We start from the raw sequence: 18,267 nt of genomic DNA, 5'->3' as shown, positions 1-18,267 counted from the left end.
CCTGAAAGAAGCACACATTGGTCTGCAATGCAGAATGTTTTCACTGGGGTACCAAACAAACACTTAACACATAACAGACAAAAAATCCTTAAAAATCAGATTAATACAATGTTCTTCATGTTAGATAAGCAGACAGAATGGGAAGTGGAAAGAGAGGACATTGGGGTGCTTTAAATGTACAGTATCTTGAGATCTTGAATGTTTCAGGCTCACACCTGTAATCCTAGCACCTTGGGAGTCCAAGGCAGGCGGATCATCTGAAGTCAGAAGTTCAAGACTAGCCTATCCAACATGGAGAAACCCTGTCTCTACTAAAAATACAAAAATCAAAAATTAGCCAGGCATAGTGGCAAGCCCCTGCAATCCAGGCTACTTGGGAGGTTGAGGCAGGAGAATCGCTTGAACCCGGGAGGTAGAAGCTGCAGTGAGCCGAGATTGTGTCACTGCACTGCTGCCTAGGTGATAGAGCAAGACTCTGTCTTAAAAAAAAAAAAGAATGTTTCATTTAAGGGATGAAGAGACGTTGGTTCATGGGTACAAAAATACAGTGAGATAGAAGGAATAAGATCTAGTTCTTATAGCACAGTAGGGCGATTATAGTTAACAATCATTTATTGTATATTTCAAAATAGCTAGAAGAGAAGATCTGAAATGTACCCAACACAAAGAAATGATAAATGTTTAAAGTGATGGATATCCTAAATACTTGGATTGATCATGACACATTGTATGCATGTATCAAAATACATGTCCTCGGGCCGGGTGCGGTGGCTCATGCCTGTAATCCCAGCACTTTGGGAGGCCAAGGCGGGTGGATCACGAGGTCAGGAGATCGAGACCATCCTGCCTAACACGGTGAAACTCTGTCTCTACTAAAAATACAAAAAATTAGCTGGGTATGGTGGCGGGCACCTGTAGTCCCAGTTACTCGGGAGGCTGAGGCAGTAGAATGGCATAAACGCGGGAGGCGGAGCTTGCAAGTGAGCCGAGATGATGCCACTGCACTCCAGCCTGGGCAACAGAGCAAGACTCCGTCTCAAAAAAACGAACCAACAAACAAACAAAAAAACACATGTGCTCCATACATATGTACAATTATTATGTATGAATTATAAAAAGAGTCATTCCCTTCCTCCAAGGGAATTTTTTTTAACTAATGGAAAAAAAGAAAGCAACTTCATAACGCCCTCCAATGAGGAAGAACATGATCCTGACAATGCTTAGGTATGAGCACATAATAAATACAGGAAGTCACAGAGCAAATGTCACAGTATTGGTTTGGTTTTTTTTTTTTTTCTCTGCTTATAAAAAAATATTCAGCTTCTTCCTGTGGACTGAGTGGGTGTTAGCCTGTGGGTGTTGGTCTCTGGTGCCTGTATACCGGTGACTATATTCCCAGCCCAGGACCAGCTGTCTGTACAAGGTAAGTTTTATTTCGAACCTTGGTTACTCCTTCTGTAGAATGGGTCTAACTTGTAGTTTGTGGTGAAGATTAAATGAGAGAGTAGATAAGATTCTTAGCCCCCACTTCCCCCGACCTCTCTTTAGGGGAATAAACCACAGATCTTGTAGTCAGATAGATCTGGGTTAAAATCCAGGCAGTGCCAATGTACCAAACTCTGTGACCTCAACTTCTACCTTTCTCAGCCTTAGTTTCAGCATCAGAAAAATTGGGTTGATACCTTCTTTGTAGGATGATTCAAGCATTAAATGACCAGGTGTAAGCACACAGTACAACAGTAGCAATTACTGTCATTGGTCATTGACTTCATGAACACTGGCCACATAATCAGTCAGAATCAGGACCCCTGCTCAGGACAGCTCCAGGTACCGCACGCCCAGCCATGAACAAGGTCTGGCCTCAATGCCATCAATTTAGCAGCCGTTCTTTACCTCGGCTCACCGGCTGTCAGGCCCCAACTCAAGAGGCAGCAGATTCCAGGGGATAGCAGAGGACCTTGGAACCCATCGAGAGACCCAATTGAGATGGGAAAGAGGGATTGCCCTGGTCAGCCTGCAGTCGGGGAGGCATGTATAGGGAGCTCGTGCCTCTGCTGTGGATGGTGGTAAGGGAGCTGCCACTGTGAACTACATTGTTTTTCTTTTACATTATAATAAGGTCTAATGTTTACAGAGAAATTCTGTGCTAGTCCTAGTGCTAAAAACCTTCTACTCTTCTCATATTATCTGCCCATTGAGATACGGGCTATTGTCATCCCCATTTTAAAGATGACAAAATTGAGGCTCAGAGAGGTGAAGTGACTTGCCCAAAGCCACACAGCTCGTAAGGGAGGGGCTGTCGTTTGAACCCAAGTCTACCTCCAGAGCTTGAGGGCTTCACCCCTCTATGCACTGCCTGGATCATGACTCCTGGAATCCCAGAAAGGACTTCAGAATTCTAAGGCACTGGAGCTGCTGGTTTCACTGCCTCAGTCTTGCATGGGAACTCAAGGACCTGAGAGGTAAAGCACCTTATCCCTTGGCATAGGCAGGTTCAGGGGCATCCTCCACATGCCTGGCCACCCCAGGGCTGCCTGGCATCTTCTCTTCCCTTTGGTGCTCACCACACCACTATCTCCTATCTTTTCTTCCCCACCCACCACTCCGGGAGCGGTGCAGGAAAAACTGGGACTTATCAAGACAAAGAACAAAAGTCGTGGAGGAAAGAAGCCAAGAGCCATCTCCACTCTGGGGTAGGGCCCTTCAGTTTTGCCCCTTTGAAATTTCAAATTCCAGTTTGTGGACAAAGTCCTAACTATCTCACAATATAGGTCCCCAACCACTGACCAAACTCCAGTCCAGGCAGCCACCAGCTGGCCTGGTCTTGCTGCTTCCTTTAGCGGCTTCCAAGGTCCAGGGACATGGGGTCTGGGCCACCAAGAGGCTCTGCCAGGCCATCCCTGCAGCCACAGCCACCCCACCGGACCCCTGCCTCCCATCTGAGAGGACAGCCCTCTTCCTGGAGCTGGGATCTGATGCTTGCTGATATCAATGGCAGACACCAGGTAGGTCCCCTCCCTTTCTCTTCTTTGAGCTCCTAAAATGCTACTCATACCACCCTCTGCACTCTGGGCGCAGGCCACCATGGCTTAATCAAATCAGGCACCCACAAAGCTTCAAGACTGGAAAAGATGCCTCGGCTAACCCACCCATTTGGTGGACAGAAACACTGAGGCCGTCAGGGGAGTGGCAGCTGGTCAACTGAACCATAGACTCGGGGCCCAGACCTGGGGCCCCTCACAGAGCCTCAGAGGGTGAAAGGGACTTGCTCAAAGCCACGCAGCGGTGATGGGTGAGCTTTGTCTTAACAACAAGCACTTTCTGCTTCATCACAGACCATGAGTGGCGTTGTGTTTGTTCACCCAATGATGGGTGGCCACTGGCTTGTCACAGGAGTATTTCCTAGAGGAAGATGAGGGAGCTTGGGGCTGAAGGCCAGCGGGTTTGGAAGGAAGCAACATTCATGTGGTTAACTGATAACTGGGCCCCATCCCTGGGCCTCCTTCCTCCCTCCCTGTCCTCATCCTGATTAAGACCAACTTACCCAGCTGCTAATCATTGCTGAGCCTGTTGATTTTGCCTTAAAAAATTAACTGGGCATGAGTTTGCGGTTTTCCTCACCCCTAACCCTGAAAAGGCCTGGGTGGGCAGGAGGCCTCCAGGGTTATGCAAGAGGCCGCTGGCCTCCCAACGTATATCCCACGGCCACCTCGGCTACTCTCCAAAGAGGAGGCTTTGCTCAAGAGTCAACAGTCTGCTTGTTCCCCCTGTGCTGGGTCCTGAGCAAATTTGCTCTGTTACCAAAGAGAGATAAAGGCAGCTGGGGGAGAGCTTTCCAAACAGGGATGAGAAGCGGCAGCTTTGAGCTTGGGGTTCTAGAACTCTGCAGTGTCAGAGCCAGGAGAATCTTTAGGTGGGCTGGGGCTTTTCAAGTTGGGTTCCAAGGCTCCCAGGAGCCGAGGGTATGCATCCACAGGCCCAGCTTCAACCAGCGACTCCCTTTTACGTGCAATCTTAATATTTTATTTGAGGGTTGGAAAACCACTGATCCACCCTCATCCCCTCATTGCACAGATGGGGAGACGGAGATCAGAGGGGGAAGTGACTTGTCCAAGGACAGAAGGTCACCGCGGGTATTCAGGGGCTCCAGCCAGCATGGGAATGAATGGGGGGCTCTCTATGGACCTGAGCAATGTCTTGAAGGACATTGGTGAAAAAGACAGCTCTGCAAATGCCTTGCCATGCCGTACTCCCCCGCTCCTCCCAGGGCTAGCTGGAAGCAGAGAGGTGCCTGAGAGCCACTGGAAGACCCAAATCCATGGAATCCACCTGGCTCTGTGTCCCATGGGCCCTGTGAAGATGTGACCAGCAGCCATGCACTGCAAACCAGAGACTACATTATAATCTATCTCAGCCATGTCCTGTCTCTGGAGGAATCAGGCCCTGAAGAAAGATGCAGAGCCCTGCCCTGACTCTCTCAACCTCTCCGAGCCTCAGTTTCTTCACCTGTAAATTGGGAATTATAATAACTTCTAGGGTTGTCATGAAAATGAAATGAAGTGAAATATACACATTGATCATCATGGCCAATGGATATGCAGCTGTTTTAGGGGCTTTGCACGTGTTACTTCCTGGATCCTCCCAGTCACTCTGGGAGGTAGGCAATGTTTTCACTATCATTTTACACAGCAGAGGCACAGAGAGGTTGAGTCATATACCCATGCTCACACAGCTGATGAGAAACAAGAAGTAGAATTGGAACCTGGGCAGTCTGTCTCTAGAGTCCGTGCCTTTAACTCCAGGGCTACCCTTCCCTTCCAGGGATGCCAGTGAGAGATGGCCAGGAGAAGGGCAGAGAGCATGGCACTGTGGGAGATGCTGACTGCAAGGCTCTGGAGGTAGGGCAGAGAGTATGGTCTGGAGAATGATCAGGAAGGAAGCCAGGAGGACTTGGATCTGTGTGGGTGGGGCCTCTCTGCAGGCTGCCTCCTGCCAGGTGGCTTATGACATCTGGGTCGAGGGTGTTGCTGTCCTCCTGTTTATGCTCATCCCTCCTGTTTATGTTGCTGAATTTATCCGCAGGGGTGACCTTGGGAATTAATGCAGCCTTCCCGGCCCTTGTGGGGCCTGAAGGCTGATGGGAGCCGCTGCCTGACCCAGACTCTGGTTTGGGGAGTGAGGGCTGAGCCCGCATCCCAGAAGCCACCCTTGGTCTCCCCATCCTCTTGTTCTGAGGGGCCCCAGGGATTTGTCAGGTCACTAAGGTGAAGTGTTTGGAAGTCCTGAGGCTCAGGCCAGTTACTGCCCTGTATAGTTGTGCAGGTTGCTCACTGCACAAAGGTTCTCCATCCAAGAGGGTGAGTAGGGATGGAAATCTGGCCCCTGTTCCACTTGCCGAGCGAAGTGCCCATGAAACTCTGCCTGCCCAGAGTGGGATGCCTTTTTCTTATTTGCCCAAAGGCTTCATGTGAGCTGCTGGGTGCCCTGCCCCAGCTCTGGTTCCAGCCACTGTGTGTCCTTGGGCAAGGTCATTTCCCTCCCTGGCCTTGGTTTCCCACTGGAGAAGTTTTGTCTAACAAAGCAGAGACTCAACCCTGAAGATGACATAGAATCATCTGAAACCTTTAAAATTTACAGATGTTGGCCAAACACGGTGGCTCACACCTGTAATCCTAGCACTTTGGGAGGCTGAGATGGGAGGATTACTTGAGCCCAGGAGTTTGAGACCAGCCTGGGCAACATAGAGAGATCTGGTGTCTATTTTTTAAAAAGATTTTTTAAAATTTAAGACAGATGCCCAGTCTCCATCACAGACCAATGATCGAACCTTGGGGTAGGGGTGGGGAGGTGCCAGGCATCTATATTTTTGTGCAGCCAATATTGAGACCCACGGTAGGGGGCTTGAAATTTGAAGCTGGAAAGCCTTCGATGGCATCCAATTTCTATCACTTACTACAACTTACTAGTCAAAACTTCAGCGAGGCTCAGTTTGCCCATCTGTAAAGTAAGAATGATGATCGTTTCCTCACAAAATCAAAATGCTAATTAAATGAGATAATGTTCAGACAGCGCTTGGCAGCATGTTCCCCAGGTAGGGAGCTCCTGATTCTGGCTACCAAGACTATTATTGTTGTTATTGGCAATTTGACGTTGAAAAGACAAAGGGCCCTTCTAGGTTAAGTATTCAGTGACTTGAAGACAGGCCTCCTCTGTTCCTTTGAGTCCATTTCTAGTACCTGGGTCTAAATCTTGGCTGCACACCTGTCATGTTATTGAGTTATGTGTTATTATTATGATTTAATATTTTACTTAACTTGTGAACACCTTTACATTTAGTTTTGAATTGGTGCTACATTCACACGGTTCAGAAAGAAAACATAAAAGGTGTATATTGAGAAGTCTGGCGTCCACCTCTGTCTCCTGTTCACCTGTTCTCCCTGACTTCCTCACTATGGGAGACCACATCCCTTACAGATGTATCTACCAAGGTTTCTTTATACAGACCAGACAGCACGTAAGATCATACATGAGTAGTTTCTGCTCTTACACTGTTCTGTATCTTGTTTGGTTCATTTAACATCACAACCTGGAGATCTTTCCACGGCAGCTGAGAGTAAGCTTTGAGGAAGGAAGGGTTGTTGTCTCCCATCACAGGTGAGGAAACGGAGGCTCAGAGAAGGAATATCATTTTCCCAGTGAGCCAAGGCAGTGGTGTTAGAGCCATCTCCACCTGGCTCCAGAGCTGGCGTGTATGCCCCTGCACTGATATGGCCTTCCACGAAGCCCGGCCCAGAGAGCTTCGGAGTCTGGTTAAACCTCTCCCACGCAGGCCTGGCCTTCTCAGGACAAGAGATGGGGAAGGGGGCTGTCAGGGTCCTCACTGTGTCTGGACCCAGAAATCCCAAAGAGAGGATGAAGTGTGGAACAAAGAATGTCCCAAGTCATCCAGATAGGGACCCAGTGGGAAGGTGTTCCCTGGATGGAACAGTGGGGGCCTGGTGGCTGTGCCCGCCAGCACTGGAGAACCTGCCAGGAACTCTCTGCCAGCCTCAGGTGGTGCGGGTGGCAGGGGAAGTCAGGAGGAGGATGAGAGGCAGGGAGGGAAGCATGGCCGATGAGACAGGCTCTGGGTGAGGGGACGGAGGGGACCCCATGCCTGGAGCTCAGGGAGGAGGATTTGGAGCTCAAGGTGGAAGTGGCAATGAGATTTTAACCAATTGTTGTCTGCTTAGGGAACTTCAGGGTTCCCTCTGGATTCTTGACCTGCTTCAGTTTGCTGACTCACTGACTTTGGGCAAGTCATTTTCCCTCTCCGTGCCTCTGTTTCCCCAACTGCAAAATGGGAGAGATTAGAGATCTGGTCTTTAGGCAGCCTTGGAGTACCCCTAAGACTCCACGGGGCTCCCCTCACCTTGTTGAGGTCATCTGGATCCTCCTTCTGTGATCAGAACGTCATTCACCCATGAGGGCCCTGGACGTTCCTGGGTTAGGGGATGAGGGTACAAATCCTCCACACTGCTCCCAGTCTGGAATCCTCCCCCTTGGTCCTGTGTCTCTCTCCTACCATCCCATCCTTCATTCCAGGCAGATGTGGAGTCAGGACCATACCTGGTGGGTCCCGGGGGAAGCCCTGGCCCCAGTCCGACATCCTCCTCCTGCTGCTATGGGGTCCCGCACAGTGCACAACCTCTTCATCCTTGACGGAGCTCCTGCTGGCCCCCCTCGGCACCCCAGACCCTGTGAGGGCCGCTGGGCAGAGTTAATCCCTTAATACTGGTCACAATGAGATTTCAGGGATGGTGGGAGGCGGTCTCCATGGAAACTGCAGACCTGTCCAGGACCCATGCAAGGAATTAGCCCCAGGGCTCTGCAAGGGGCTCCTGGAGAGCCAACCCCAATAGGAATGGGAGACGCAGTGGTCTGGACTCCTGGGTCCTGCTCTGGCCCTCTTGTTGTCTCTCTGGAGGGCTTGGAAAAAACTGTAAATCTTGCATTGCTTCAGTATTCTGCTCAACTGGACAGAGCCATATTCACAGGAAGAGCCCTATCACCTTTCTGAGCCTGTTTCTCCATCCCCCTATTGGCGTTGTAATCAACCCAGTGGCTTTTCTAGAAGAGTGCAGGCTTCAGAGTCTGCCAGACGCGAGCCTGAAGCTCAGCTTTTCCCTGTAAGACTGTAAACTTAGCCGAGGCATTTCACTTCTCTGAGCCTCAGCTTCCTCATCTGTATGATGGGCACAATAATAGCAACACGGCATCCCTTTTGTGCTGGCTGCGGGGTGGTAACACCCAGTGAATGTGAGTCTCCTCCTCACCTCTGACTGCCCTGCCCACACTGCACATTTGCCCTCCCCAGCCACCTGTAGCTTCCAGAACCCCGTGGTCTCAAGCAGAGAGCCATCACACTTCTTTCTTTGCCTTCTCATCCTCCAAGTCCCATCTTAGTCATCTTCCTCCGGGAAACAGAACGCCGGGGTCCTCCTCTGTCCCCCCACAACCCCCAAAGCTTTACATCTTCATAGTTTAGTCAGATGGTAGTTAGACTGGTTGTCTGCCTCCTCCATTGGACTCTGTCCCATCTACTGTTGTATTCCCAGGACCCACTTGATATAAATAGGCTGGATGGATAACTGAGTGAATGAAGGAAGGAAATCGTCCATCGAAACATTCAACATTTATTCAGCACCTTCTGCGTGCATCGTTGTGGGTGGTGGAGATGGCAGCAGTGAAGACCACGCAAAATATCCCCCTCAGAGGGTTGCAGATGAGCAAATAAAAATACAGGATGCCTAGTCAAATGTGAATTTAAGATACACAAGGAATACTTTGTTAGTATGAGCGTGTCCCAAATAATGCATGGGACCTACTTATACTCTTAAAATGTGCTGTTCATCTCACACTCAGATGAAACTGGGTGTCCTGTGTTGTGTCGGGCAACCCTACACCCTCCCTCACAGAGTTTGCATTTTGGTGGAGAGGCGGGTTGCAGACATAAGCAGGTAAATAAATGAAAAACGAAATCAATTACAAACAGTGGTTAAGTGCAGTGAAGACGCACAGCACGATGTGATAGCACCTGGAGACGGGCAGGGGGCGATCCCCTGAGCTAGTGGCCTTTGCCTGCACAGGTCATTTTAGCTCCAATGAGATGCCACTTTGCAAAAGTTCTTTGAGGATCTTAAAGGGCACGGTGGAGGCTGCTAAGTTTGAGAGAAGGACTCTGAGGAGGGCAAGGGGCGCGCCTGAGGGAGGGGGGCTGCTAAGTCTCACTTGATAGACTCCACAGTTTTGCAACTTGGATCTGGGCCTTCACAAACCTTTGCGAACCCGCAGCCCCACCCCTCGGGTCAGCCAATGTCTTCTGTGGGGCTGGGAGCCAGGGGAAGAGGCCAAAGGAACTGTGCAGAGAAGCGTGGCCACAGTTGGGAGCCCTGACACCCTTTCCCGCCCCACCTCGTCCCGCGGCTGCCCCAGGGCGCAGGGCAGGGCAGGGCAGGGCAGGGCAGGGACCGCGCTGAGCCGGAGGGCGTCCCGGAGGAGGCGGCCAAGACTCTCCGCAGTGCTGCGCTTTGCGCTTCCCGGGCTCCTCCTCGTGGCCAATGCAGGAACTGGTGTTCAGAAACTTAAATAGCCTTAGGGACTTCACAGCAATCCCGCCAATCACAGGCCCAGACGCACCGTGTCTCTCCAAATCCACAGGGGGCCTGCTCGGTTTGATCACCCGGCCGGAAAAGGTCTTTCAAGAGGAACTGATAGTAATGTAAACTTCAAGTGCTAGGTGCATAATAGGTATTCAATGAAAAGGATTCTATGCATATAGTAGAAATTTTGGAAAGTAAAATAAAAATTGAAGATTTAAAAATCATGGCCGGGCGCGGTGGCTCAAGCCTGTAATCCCAGCACTTTGGGAGGCCGAGACGGGCGGATCACGAGGTCGGGAGATCGAGACCATCCTGGCTAACACGGTGAAACCCCGTCTCTACTAAAAAAATACAAAAAACTAGCCGGGCGAGGTGGTGGGCGCCTGTAGTCCCAGCTACTCGGGAGGCTGAGGCAGGAGAATGGCGTGAACCCAGGAGGCGGAGCTTGCAGTGAGCTGAGATCCGGCCACTGCACTCCAGCCTGGGCGACAGAGCGAGACTCCGTCTCAAAAAAAAAAAAATAATAATAAAATAAAAATAAAAATAAAAATAAAAATCATATGTGCTCCAACATTTAGAAAGGTTCAAACTCTTAATCGCTAACCAGGATTTCTTGACCTCGGCACTAATGACATTTGGGCTAGAGAATTCTTTCTCATGGGGACTGTCCCTTACATTGTCCCTGGCAGCATGTCTGGCCTCTAGCCACTAGATGTCAGCAGCACTTTCCCCTACCCTCAAGGTGTGATAACCAAAACTATCTCCAGACTTTTATAAATGTCCCTTGGGAGTTGAAATTATCTCCACTGAGAACCACTGTGTTGGGCTTCTACCCTTATAAGAAATTTTCTCTCAGTCATTCAATGCTTCTCAAATCTTGGTGTCCATAAAAATCATCTGGGGCCATGATTAAAAATTCAGATGCCGGCTGGGCGAGGTGGCTCACACCTGTAATCCCAGCACTTCGGGAGGCCGAGGTAGGCGGACCACTTGAGGTCAGGAGTTCGAGACCAGCCTGACCAACATGGTGAAACCTTGTCTCTACTAAAAATACAAAATTAGCTGAGCATGGTGGCACATGCCTGTAATCCCAGCTACTTAGGAGGCTGAGACAAGAGAATCACTTAAACACATGAGGCAGAGGTTGAGGTGAGCCGGGATCATGCCATTGCACTCCAGCCTGGTTAACAAGAGCAAACCTCTGTCTCAAAAAAAAAAAAAAAAAAAAAAAAAATCAGATGGCGGCTGGGCACGGTGGCTCACGCCTGTAATCCCAGCACTTTGGGAGGCGGGTGGATCACCTGAGTTCAGGAGTTCAAGACCAGCCTGGCCAACATGGTGAAACCCTGTCTCTACTTTAAAAAAAAAAAAAAAAAATTAGCCAGGTGTGATGGTGCGTGCCTGTAATCCCAGCTACTTGGGAGGCTGAGGCAGGAGAATCGCTTGAACCTGGGAGGTGGAGGTTGCAGTGAGCAAAGATCGTGCCACTGCACTCCAGCCTGGGCGCCAGAGCAAGACCCTGTCTCAAAACAACAACAACAACAACAACAACAACAACAATCAGATGCTGCGGGTCCTACCTGCAGGTGCCAGGACCAACAGTGGGCCTAATCATCAGATTTAATAAAAAAAAAAACAAATTTTTTTTTAATAAATAGAGGTGGGGTATGGTGGCTCATGCCTGTAATCCCAGCACTTTGGGAGGCCAAGGCAGGCCAATCACTGGAGACCAGGAGTTCAAGATCAGCCTGGCCAACATGGTGAAACCTCATCTCTACTAAAAGTACAAAAACTAGCTGGGTGTGGTGGTGCATGCCTATACTTTCAGCTACTTGGGAGGCTGGGGCAGGAGAATTGCTTGAACCCGGGAGGCGGAGGTTGCAGTGAGAAGAGATCAGGCCACTGCACTCCAGCCTGGGCGGCAGAGTGAGAATCCATAAATAAATAAATAAACAAACAAATAAATAAATAAAAATAGAGACGGGGGTCTTGCTATATTGTCCAGGCTGGTCTTGAACCCCAGCCTCAAGCAAATCCTCCTGCTTCACCCCCCCCAAAGTGCTGGAATTAAAGGCATGAGCCACGGGGCACCTGGCCCAAGTGTTTAATGAGCTTCTGGGTACTTCTGATACCAGGTGCCCTCAGACAGCACTTTGAAAACTCCTCAAGGAGGCCTCCCAATCACTGAATCACCAAGTCCTGTTTGAGTTTCCCTACCCGCCTGGATCCTCTCTTTGAATTCCTCTCCTTTCCAATTACCGTTCCCTAGATATCTTTTCTAAGTAGTGACAGAACCAAACCCTAACTCAACCAAAGCCCAAATTGCCTCCTCTCCCTTCAGGGAATAGTAAAAACAAAACAAAACAAAACAACAACAACAACAACAAACAGATCACAGAGTTCAGCTGAAACACTTAGGAAATACCAGCATCCCCGCCTCCCCACCCAGAAGGACTCCTGAGTTGCAGCCTGAGAGAAGTGTCTGCTCATCAGAATAATGTTGTCAGACTGTGTTCTTTCTGGGGGATCATCACGCTCCCTTTTCTGGGAACAAGTGTTGGCCACTTGGTGGGGTGGACCATCATGCTCTAAGTCAGACAAATTCAATGAGTCATGACTCAGCCTCTCTCTCTAGACCCACCTTTTACACTCCCTTACTTATAGTCTCTCTGAGGGCTGTTCTCGATTATTCTATCGCTCTCCTTTTGGGCACATGATGGGATTACATTTTCTTGCTTCCTTTGAAATTACATGTGACCATGTGACTTGTTTCGGATAATGAGATGTGAGCAGAAACAAGCTGCATCACACCTGGGCAGAAGCTTTAAGGGAGGCCAGTGCTACCCTTGTTGGGAAAGCAAGCGTAGATGTGAATCGTTCCACGACGCGGAGCGCCCCCTGCCGACCCATGCTGGGCCTGTACCGCAGGTGAGCAATTAACCCGCTGGTCAAACCACTGAGACTTGGGGGTTTTTTGTGGTTGCAACCTAACTTCGCTTCACTTGACTGAACACAGTCTTTCCAAAGTTTCACTAATTTTTTAATGACCATTATGATTTTTTCATATCTGTAACATTTTTCTTACGTCAACTCACTTCTTTTTACTTCAATTTATTTTAGAAAGAAATATTATTACTACCAAACGAAACAGTATCATAAGTAGAAAGCAATGAGAAAATTAACAGAATGAAAGAAATCCTTATATCAAATCCTGACTTAATACTATTTGCCTTTCAAAGCCTCTGGACCTTTGGTCTTTCTTTATTTAAAAAAAAAAAAGGGGGGGGCCAGGGGCCAGGTGCGGTGGCTGACGCCTGTAATCCCAGCAATTTGGGAGGCCAAGGTGGGCGGATCACCTGAGGTCAGAAGTTTGAGACCAGCCTAACCAATATGAGGAAACCCCGTCTCTAGTAAAAATACAAAAATTAGCTGGGTGTGGTGGCACACGCCTGTAATCCCAGCTACTCAGGAGGCTGAGACGGGAGAATCACTTGAACCTGGGAGGCAGAGGTTGCAGCGAGCTGAGATCACGCCATTGCACTCCAGCCTGGGCAACAAGAGTGAAACTCCATCTCAAAAAAAAAAAGGGAGCCAGGTGCAGTGGCTCATGCCTATAATCCCAGCACTTTGGGAGGCCGAGGTGGGCAGATCACTTGAGGTCAGAAGGTCAAGACCACCCTAGCCAACATGGTGATATCCTGTCTCTACTTAAAATACAAACATTAGCTGGGCATGGTGGCACATGCTTGTAATATCCCAGTTACTTGTGAGGCTGAAGCAGGAGAAGCCCTTGAACCCAGGAGGTGGAGGTTGCAGTGAGCTGAGATTGCACCACTGCACTCCAGCCTGGGGACAGAGTGAGACTCCATCTGAAAAAAAGAAAAGAAAAGAAAAAAAAAGAGGTCCCCAAGTACTTCTCAATCTTTTGGATCCTCAAAGCTGTCTAAGATTATCAGAATATTTGAAGGCAGCACAGTATTGAGGCTGAGTGCACCATTTCTGGAACCTGACATCCTGGGCTTGAATTCTGGTTCAGTCATGGACTAGCTGTGTGACCTTGGACAAGTTACTGAACTGCTCTGTGACTGTTTTCTTATTTGCAAAATAGTGACCATAATGATGTATGTGGCATTGGGTCGTGGTGGGGATTATTTGTGTTAATGTATAAAAAGGGCTCAGAAGTATGCCTGGCACTTAGTGAGTGCTATGGAGGTATTACCTATAAAATGATGGCAGGACCCAGATCCAAATAGATTTGGAGAATTATTGTTTGTTTGAGACAGGGTCTCTGTCACTCAGGCTGGAGCGCAGTGGCATCATCACAGCTCACTGCAACCTCCAAGTCTCCAGGCTCAGATGATCCTCCTACCTTAGCCTTCAGAGTAGCTGGGACTACACGTGTGGACCACCAGCGCTGGCTAACTTTTCTATATTTTATAGATATGGGATTGCACCATGTTGCCCAGGCTGGTCTGGAACTCGGGTTCAAGCAATCTGCCCACCTCCCCAGTCTTCAAAGTGCTGGGATGACACCCCGCCCAGCCTGGAGAAATGTTTGAACTCCATGGAGAGAAATGAAAAATCCTCTGCATTGGTTAAAAATAAATCACCTGGACAGTGTAGATAGGAAAATGTACCTTAGCAGAAAGTGACATAGCAAAGTTCTAGAGGTTTTACTTGGTGGCAGCTGCCCAAACCTCTAACCCAGTCGTAGATGTCATTAGAGAGAATGTAGTTCCCAGGTCAGAGAAGCTAAGAGGTCCTTGGCATTCTATTCCTAAAGACCACATATGGACAATTGTGTTTAGTTTTCATTTTAATATGAATACTTAAAATTTTCCTAGTATGGCAGAGGATGAGAAAGCTACGTCACTTAGGCCGGATGCAGTGGCAGGACTCATGCCTGTAATCCCAGCATTTTGGGAGGCTGAGGCAGGCGGATCATGAGGTCAAGAGATCGAGATCATGCTGGCCAACATGGTGAAACTCTGTCTCTACTAAAAATACAAAAATTAGCCGGGTGTGGTGGCACGCACCTGTAATCCCAGCTACTTGGGAGGCTGAGGCAGAAGAATCGCCTGAACCTGGGAGGTGGAGGTTGCAGTGAGCCAAAATCTCACCACTGCACTCCAGCTTGGGCAACAGAGCGAGACTCTGTCTCAAAAAAAAAAAAAAAAGAAAAAAAGAAATTATCCAGGTGTGATGGCACATGCCTGTAATTTCAGCTACTTGGGAGGCTGAAGCAGGAGAATCACTTGAACCCTGCAGGCAAAGGTTGCAGTGAGCCAAGACTGCACTAATGCACTCCAGCCTGGGTGACAGAGCAAGACTATGCTTCCAAAACAAACCAAAACAAACAAACAAAAACACACAATAAGAGACCACCTCACACCCACTAGGATGGATATTACAAAACAACAACAAAACGGACAATAGCAAGTGATGGTGAGGATGTGGAGAAATTATAACCCTTTGACATTCCTACTACTGCTGGTGGGAACGTAAAATAGTGCAGCTTCTATGGGAAGCAATATGGCAGTTTCTTAAAAAATGAAAAATAGGGTTGGGCGCGGTGGCTCTGCCTGTAATCCCAGCACTTTGGGAGGCCGAGGCGGGCAGATCACGAGTTCAGGAGATCGAAACCATCCTGGCTAACACTGTGAAACCCCGACTCTACTAAAAATAAAAATAAAAAAATTAGCCAGGTGTGGTGGCGGGTGCCTGTAGTCCCAGCTACTCGGGAGGCTGAGGTGGGAGAATGGGGTGAACCTGGGAGGCGAAGCTCGTGGTGAGTGGAGATCGCGCCACTGCACTCCAGCCTGGGTGACAGAGCAAGACACCGTCTCAAAATAAAAAAAAAAAATTAAAAATAGAGCTACCATATGATCCAGCAATTGTACTTCCAAGTATATACCCAAAAGAACCAAAAGTAGCATCTGGAAGAGAGATTTCTATACTCAAACTCATAGCAGCATTATTCACAATTGCCAAAAGGTAGAAGCAACCCTAGTGTCAATCAGTGGATGAACGGATCAATAAAATGTGGCAGATGCATACAATGGAATATTATTCAACCTTAAAAAGGATGGAAATTCTGACACATTGTACAACATGGATGGATCTTGAGGGCATTACGCTAGGGGAAAAGCTAATCACAAAGAACAAATACTGTGTGATTCCACTAGCCTGCAGGAAAGTAGTCAAATTCATAGAGACAGAAAGTAGAAGGGGTTTGCCAGGGACTGGGAGGAAAGGGGAGCTATTTCCTCTTCTTTGTTTTCTTTTCTTTTCTTTTTTTTTTTTGAGACGGAGTCCCTCTCTATTGCCCAGGCTGGAGTGCAGTGGTGCGATCTCAGCTCACTGCGACCTCTGCCTCCCGGGTTCAAGCAAGTCTCCTGCCTCAGCCTCCCGAGTAGCTGGGATTATAGGCATACACCACCACACCCAGTTAATTTTTTTGTTCTAGTAGAGACGAGATTTCTCCATGTTGGCCTCCCAAGGGGAGCTATTTTCTAATGAGTACAGTTTCAGTGTGGGAAGATGAAAAAAGTTCAGGTGATGGACAGTAGCGATGGGTGTATTACAAAGTGAATATATTTAATGTCTCCAAACTGTGCATTTAAAAATAGTTGGCTGGGCGCGGTGGCTCACACCTGTAATCCCAGCAATTTGGGAGGCCGCGGTCCGTGGGTCACCTGAGGTCCGGGGTTCAGGACCAGCCTGGCCAACATGGTGAAACCTGTCTCTACTAAAAATACAAAAATTAGCTGGGTGTGGTGGCATGTGCCTGTAATCCCAGCTACTCAGGAGGCTGAGGCAGGAGAATCGCTTGAACCCTGGAGGCAGTGGTTGCAATGAGCCAAGATGGCGCCATTGCACTCCAGCCTGGGTGACAAGAGTGAAACTCTGTCTCAAAAATAAATAAATAAATAAATAAATAAAAAGGAAGAAAAATGGTTAAGGGCCAGGTGTGGTGGTTCACGCTTGTAATCCCAGCACTTTGTGAGGCTGAGGTGGGTGGGTCACCTAAGGTCAGGAGTTCAAGACCAGCCTGGCCAACATGGTGAAACCCCATCTTTACTAAAAATACAAAAATTAGCTGGGCATGGTAGCAGGTGCCTGTAATACCAGCTACTTGGGAGGCTGAGGCGGGAGGATTGCTTGAACCTGGGAGGTGGAGGTTGTAGTGAGCCGAGATCGCGCTACTGCACTCCAGCCTGGGTGACAAAGCAAGACTCTTTCTCAAAAAAAAAAAAAAGAAAAAAAGAAAAAAAAATCATCAAGCTTCATTAAAATCTAAAAGAAGATATTTAAAAAGAGACTGAAAATACAAGTTACAGACTGACAAAGGTATTTTCCACTAATATAACCAAGAAAGGATTAGTATCAAGAATAAATAATTCCAGCACTGCATCGAGAATGGATTATTTCAGGGAATGGATGTGTTGACCACACTGTAGCGCACGTAGTGCAATGTTTAAAAATACATGTGACTGGGCGCAGTGGCTCATGCCTGTAATCCCAGCACTTTGGAAGGCTGAGGCAGGTGGATCACTGGAGGTCAGGTGTTCAAGACCAGCCTGGGCAACATGGTGAAACCCTGTCTCTACTAAAAATACAGAAATCAGCTGGGTGCGGCGGTGCATGCCTGTAATCCCAGCTACTTGGGAGGTTGGGGCAGAAGAATCACTTGAACCGAGGAGGCGGAGGTTGTAGTGAGCCGAGATCGCGCCACTGCACTCCAGCCTGGGTGACAGAGTGAGACTCTGTGTCAAAAAAAAAAAAAAAAAAATACATGCATAAAAGATGTTTCTAAGAGTGCTAAAAAATACGCCTACAAATGGATAAGGAAAGGTAAATAACACAATAGATAAATGATCAAAGGATATGAACAAGCACACTCATAAAAGAGGAAACCCAAATGACAGAAAGAGCCCCTCCCTCTCTAGTAACAGAGGAAATGCAAATTTGAAAGTGAATTATAATTTTACATTCAGTATCTCACAAAATCAAGTGCTGATGAGGCTGTAGAGCAACCAGAACTCTGTAACTATTGTTTGGAGTGGAAGTTGGTAGTCAAGAACGAGCAATTTAGCAACATCTCCTAAAAGTGTCGATACCCACTATCTAAGATACAGAAATTCTATCTCTACATGTTACCTAGCGAAACTCTCATCCACAGGTGTAAGAATGTTCTTTGGAGCATCGTTTGAGATAGTGAGCCAAGATCGTGCAACTGCACTCCAGCCTGAGTAACAGAGTGAGACTCCATCTCCAAACAAACGAACAAACAAACAAAAGAGAATAAATATATGCGGGATATTTATAGATACTTCTATTTTATTTTTTGTTATTTCAACTTTTTTTTTTTAACCTGCCTCCCAGGTTTAAGTGATTCTCATGCCTCAGCCTCCCAAGTAGATGGGATTACAGGTGCCTGTAACCACATCTGGCTAATTTTTGTATTTTCAGTAGAGATAGGTTTTCACCATGTTGGCCAGGCTGGTCTCGAACTCCTGATCTCAAGTGATCCACCTGCTTCGGCCTCCCAAAGTGCTTGGATTACAGGCATGAGCCACCGCGCCCAGCTGCCTATGTTTTTAAACATTGCCTGGCCCGTTATTTC

The 18,267-nt window shown here is 48.1% G+C and overlaps 1 protein-coding gene and 1 long non-coding RNA gene across 2 annotated transcripts in view; one reads left to right on the top strand and one right to left on the bottom strand.

Annotated features, from left to right (window-relative positions):
• Positions 1-18,267, bottom strand: part of HNF4A (hepatocyte nuclear factor 4 alpha) — a 75,884-nt gene that overhangs the window by 37,037 nt on the left and 20,580 nt on the right. The gene's annotated exons all lie outside the window — the stretch shown is intronic.
• Positions 2,796-18,267, top strand: part of LOC141406948 (uncharacterized) — a 32,798-nt gene continuing 17,326 nt past the window's right edge. Inside the window, exons 1-2 of the long non-coding RNA XR_012419415.1 lie at positions 2,796-3,005; positions 4,822-4,898. This is a non-coding gene — a long non-coding RNA (uncharacterized lncRNA). The remainder of the gene's footprint in view (positions 3,006-4,821; positions 4,899-18,267) is intronic.

The sequence above is a fragment of the Macaca fascicularis genome, chromosome 10 (genome assembly GCF_037993035.2).
Source record: "Macaca fascicularis isolate 582-1 chromosome 10, T2T-MFA8v1.1".
Lineage (NCBI taxonomy): Eukaryota > Metazoa > Chordata > Mammalia > Primates > Cercopithecidae > Macaca > Macaca fascicularis.
The sequence above is the reverse complement of the archived record's forward strand: the minus strand, read 5'-3'. Positions and strand labels throughout refer to the sequence as shown.